This window comes from Sminthopsis crassicaudata, chromosome 1 (genome assembly GCF_048593235.1).
Source record: "Sminthopsis crassicaudata isolate SCR6 chromosome 1, ASM4859323v1, whole genome shotgun sequence".
NCBI classification, from domain to species: Eukaryota; Metazoa; Chordata; class Mammalia; order Dasyuromorphia; family Dasyuridae; genus Sminthopsis; species Sminthopsis crassicaudata.
In genome coordinates, this window is record NC_133617.1 from 512,283,278 (window position 1) to 512,289,391 (window position 6,114).

Below are 6,114 nucleotides of genomic sequence, written 5' to 3' on the forward strand. Positions count from 1 at the left end.
GAAAAGTAATTATAGTACAACATTAATAACTAGAACACGTGTATAGCAGCTTGCTTATTCTATTTCTTAATTTTTCAAGGTAGGTATTGTGTTCTGAAAACCTTGGATTAGCAGTGACTTTCAGACTGTCCTACATGTAAGTGGAGTTAAACTAAAATAGAAATTAATTGACTTTTAGTTGACTTAAAAAAATCACAAACTAACATTATATTGTGTTGTATTTATATATATATATATATATATATATATATATATAGTCTTTTTTTTTTTTTTTTTTTTTTTTTTTTTTTTTTTTTTTTTTAAATCGGGGCAGCTAGTTGGTGCAGTGGATAGAGCACTGGCCCTGAAGTCAGGAAAACCTGAGTTCAAATCTGGCCTCAAACATGTAATACTTCCTAGCTCTGTGACCCTGGACACGTCACTTAATCCCAGTTGCCTCAGCCAAAAAAAAAAATTATTTTAATCTCAGTTGAATCTAGCAGCAAATTTGACACTTCTGCTACACATAACCCAAAGAAGCCTTAGAATTAAATTCAAAATAGTTATTAAGTTTTTACTTATTATGTGCAATTTACTGTCTTAGGTGATTGAAGGTATACAAACAAGAATGAAACTCCATATTTTTAGGTCATTTATATTAATAGGGGGAAGAGGCAAGTATATAAATAATTATAACAATAAAAGGTCAAATACAATATACCATAAGGTGAGGTACAAATAAAATCTTAAGGACCTTCAAAGGGAAAGAGCCTACCTAGTTAGAGAATGGGTCAGGAAAGACTTCATGAAGGAGATGGCACTTGGCACAAAATAGCAGACACAGCAAAGAACAGCTCCATCAATATAGAGGCCCAATAATTCATTGAAGACTATCAAGAGAAAGGTCAGTAATAATACTTACAGTCTAAGCTACCTACCCAAAAAGAATACATTTATAAATGAGTAATAAGGCAAACTAATGCCCTCAATGCAAAAAGTTAATTCCACTTCATAGTTATTCCCAAAAGAGGGGAATATATCAATTACTTAAAAGAAATTGTGGGCCTTTTTATCAAAAGGAAAGTACCAAGAAAAAATATCAGTAATTACAAAGTTCTGTGCCTACTTTGCCATCTTTGTAAAGTCTTTATAAATTTGTATTCATATGACATCATCTTTGAAGCGAAATTGAAAATAAGCAAATTTTTGCATACAATGTTCTATAACAGACTATATCTTTATAGTCACAACTGACTGAAAAATAGAAGATAAAGTCCACTGCTTCTTGATGACTTTTTAAAAAAGTATTTGATTTACAGAGCCAATGTTAAGGCTTTCCCCCAACAAAGTGTCTCTCATTAATATAAAAAAAGAAATAAAAATTTCTTGAAACATTTTGACCTTTTAATTAAGTCAAGTGACATTAAATGGAGATGTATGTTTACCAGAGATGTTTGTAACTGTCATAGAAGCTATTCAGCACAAAATCCAAACAGAAAAGGATTCCTTGTGTAAATGATTAAATAGTTTTCTAAATGCTCCTTTTCACAAAATATCAGCACATCCTGAAACAGACTTCTTTTACCATTAATTGCCTTGCTTAGTTCTACCCACACTCTGGATGGCATCCTATCACTCCCCTCTCCCCTTCACCTTCTTTTTCTGTATTGTTTTCCATTAGATTGTAAGCTTCTTGAGAGCAGATTCTTTCTTTTTTGTAGGTGCTTTATAAATGTTTATTGACTACTATGGCTCATAAGCTCTCAGTCTAACTAGTCACATAAAAGAAATCTAATAATGAAGAATTGAACAAGCAATAAACATTTAATAAGCACTTATGAATATGCCAAGTGCTAAGCTATGTACTGAGGTTACAGAGACAAAAATAAAATAGTCTGCTGTCAAGAAATTTACACTCTGTTGGGAGAGACAGTGTATACACATATAAATATATACAAGTTATATTTTTTTATAAATCAGGAAAGGTCTCAGGTAAGAGACCTCCATCTGAACTGAGCTTTGAAGGAAACTAAGAATTCTAAAAAATGAAGGTGAGGAAAGAATGCATTCCAGGCTTGAGGAGCAGTCTGGAAAAGTACAAAGAAGAAGGATCAATGTCTCATTTGGGGAGATCAGTAGTCCTATGACTAGACAGAAGATGGCATGGAGAATAATGGATAATAATGACTAAAAAGAAATTTTAAGCCAGGTTATGAAGAGGAGGATTTCTAGTATCAAACAGAAAAGTTTATATTAAAGCCTAGAGATAATTGGGGGAAGCAAGGGAGCAAGGGAGAGATAAAGTCAGACCTTTGCCTTGGGAATATAACTTTCATAGCTATGTGGAGGATGGATTGGAGACGAGAGAGACCTGAGGCATAAAGAATAATAAGAAGGCTATTGCAATTGTCTAGTTGAGAGATGATGAGGACCTGAACTAGGGTGGTAGCCATGGGAATAGAGAATAGGGTTGGGAAAGATGTTGGGGAGGTGAAATCAAGAGATTGCATGGAAGCAATGAGGGGAACAGCCTGTGCAAAGACTGGGAGGCAGGAGTTAGATAAAAGGCATTTATTAAGCTCTTACTTTGTAACAAATACTGTGCCAGGTACTCAGAACACAAGATGTCAAAAGAATTCCTGGCCTCAAAGAGTTTTTAGTCTAAAGGAAAGACAACATGAAAGATGGTTTGGACAAGCCGTTAAATAAATGACTTGCAATGAAAAATTTCCATCAGAATGTCAGAATATAACTGGCACTTGTGACTCATGGAATTATAACAATGAAAGGGTATGCCTCATTCAGAAGCTACAAATTGGGTAAAAGGATTATTGGGAACATTCTACTGTACTACTGTATTGTATGCAAAAATAGATTATAGTTATATATCTGTCTACCTATAGATATCTATATTTGTATATATCCATTGTTTTAAGGAGATAGATAAATACCTGGGAGAGGAAAGGTATGAGTATTTCTCTTTCTCTCTGTGCTAATAAATTCTTGATTTGTGATGAAGACAAGTTCTTAAGGTTCTTCCATGTTCTTAAGGTGGAAGTGATAAGAACTATTGCTCTGAATCCAATTCTGACTAATATGAAGCAATCAGTAGCCAAAGAAATAATGAGACTCTTAAGAAGAGCATAAGAGTTCTTGGTAGAAAAGGAGAGGAAAAGCTAGACCTAGTTGAAGGATGAAAGATTTCAAAGGATCCTAGACTACCATGGGCTAAGGTTCTACAGGAGAAGATAGCTTAGGAGAATTGAGATACTCTTTAAATATCAGAATTTTGGTGACATAAACACAAACAATTCTAATGAAAAAAAGGGGGACCTTGTCAAAAAAGAAACACAGGGAACTTAACAACTTTTTTTTTTCCTCAGTAGTATTTCATTTCTTCAAATACATGCAGATAGTTTTCAAAATTCATTTCTGCAAGATCCTGTGTTCCAAATTTTCTTTTAATCCTCACCCCCCACACACAACAAGACAAGCAATCTCCTACAGGCTAAACATATACAATCCTTCCAAACTTGTCCCAACACTTGTCATATCATGCAAGAAAAATCAGACCAAAAAGGGAAAAAACACAAGAAAAAGCAAACAAACAATAAAGGTGAAAATACCATGCCTTGATCCACATTCAGTCCTCTTAATTATTTCTGACTGTGGCACCTTCCATCCCAAGTCTACTGGAATTTCAACTAACGGTTTTTAAAGGAAATACCAAAGAGATAGAAACAAGGACAGGTAAATGTCCCATAAAAATAATGCCAAGGTCATATATAAAGCAGCCAGAAAAAAAAGATAGTTAAATGAAAATTAATGTATGGGTCCTGTAAGAATAATATAAGAAACACTAAACCCCAAAATTAGGTGAGGTTTAGAATAAGAGCAAGAAAAAACCTTAAATATAATAGGGTCTAAGAGAAGATCATAAAGGAGAAAGAATCACTGATTGTGAAGAAAGTAAAACTACTTAACTTTTTTTTTTTTAAAAACCAAGAATGATCTTCATATTGGAAGTACAAAACAAAAAGAATTACAGGGACTTGAAATCTAAGAAAAATAAAATGCTAAGAAAGAATCTATTTGTAGGCAGCTAGATGGCTTATGGATAGAGTACTGGCACTGAAATTGGGAGAACAGAAGTTCAAATCTGACTAAAGACATTTAACACTTAGCAGTTGTGACCCTGGGCAAGTTACTTAACTTCAATTGCTTCACTAGAAAGACATATTTTAGAAAGTATCTACTTTCAAGTAATTGCCAGACAAAATATCTTTCAAAAACTAGCAAATTCTAAAAAAGTAAGGACAGGCAAATGTCCCATCTTTTTGTAAGGAGAAAAAAAGTTGGATGCTTTTAAATTTAACTTAATTCATAGCCAAAAAATCTCATTTATTCCCATAATTTATAAACACTGAGGAAAGTGGTATTCTATAGAACCAAAAATAGGTTTATCAATACAATATCAGATTGATAATTGTGGTCTTTTTTTATTACTAGGATTACAAACGAGTTATTTAGGCTAAGTAGTGGCAAATGCCCATAAAACATGTAAGCAAAGACAGAGTGGCACTTTTCCACTAATCTGACCTACGTTAACTATGTTAATAGTTAATGCTTACTATTTCTAATTGTGACCAATTGTGGTAGTCTCTTGAATCACATTTCTTCTTCTTTAGGGAAGTCAACCCAAGCCTTCTTCCAGATTTTAATCCCAATAAAGAAACTTCTCCTACCTAAGTCTTATTTAAGCTTGGTATAATCAGTGATCCCCCAAAAAACTTCACCACATGTCCCTCTCACATTTGACACTGATTATTCTCCACCAACCTCATTTTTAAGATATATAACTTCACTGCTTGAACTTCAACACTTAGTGTTTTCTCCCTGACACATCTTCTTTTCCCTTATGCTAGGTAACTTTTTTCCTTTGGGAGATGAACTTCTGTTTAATTGCCATGTAGTGTATGTGTGTGTGTGTGTGTGTGTGTGTGTGTGTGTGTGTGTATGTGTGTGTGTGTGTATTTTGCTTTCTTGTTGCACCACAGAATAATAAAGTATTCTTGGTTGTATCAGCTGAACATCCATTTCCCGTAAATTCCTGGAACTAAGTGAAAGATAAAGGTATAAGGATAAGATTCCATAGGCCTCGGCCCTCAACTTCCCTCCACGTCCATAGGATAATTATAGTACAGTGAACTATTATGTTTTGCAGCTGCTGAATAGCCCTGGAAACAAATCTAGTTTAAAGAACACTGTCCTGGGTGGATTCCGGCCAATTCCACCAAAGACCTGTTATCTGTATACTGGAACTAACCACTGCAGGAATAAAGCATCACTCTTGATAGACTCTAGCAGGACTGGCTTCCCTTCTGGATTCACTCAAGAAAGTGAAGTTAATATTGCTGGCATTTAGCCACCTTTGTTCCCTGGGCTAGATCAGTACCCAAACTGGAATCTCACCCATAAAGAGAACACTCTGCATGGGACCCTCCCAGTCAGGACTTGCAGGACTGTGATCTAGGATTCTCCAGCCTGAGGTCTACAATGTTGGTGCTTCCTCAAATCGGTGATACATTCTTGTGTCTTCCTCTAGTCTATCTCTTTGTATTGTACTAGTTATTTAAGTGCTTTTGTTGTAAGAACTGCACTGTTCAGTCTTGTTTTCCTTTTTTATAATTCATTGTTATTAAACATTTACATATAATCTGGAATCTCAGGTCTTATGGGAGCAAACCATTCTGTAGGAGCAAATCACAAATCTTAACCTGAGACAAGGTCTTTGCTTTAACCCAAAAGATTGAAGCCAAATAAAGCACAGGGCAATTTTTTTCTCTCTATTGAGTGACAGAGCAGGGAGGAGATGCCATAAATATAGTGTACTTGGAATTCATCAAGGCATAATGACAATCTTGTAGTAAGTAATCTTGGTAGACAAGATAGAGAAATCAAAGCTAGATAATGGCATAGTTAAGTGAATTTAGAACTGGTTAAGTGACCAAATCCAAAGGGTGGTTGAAATTAACCTGTAAAGAAAGAACTTAATACACTATCACAAGTACTTTGTCACTGACCCTATTTTATTTGGAAATTTTTTTTTATCATTGACTTGAATAAAGAGATAGG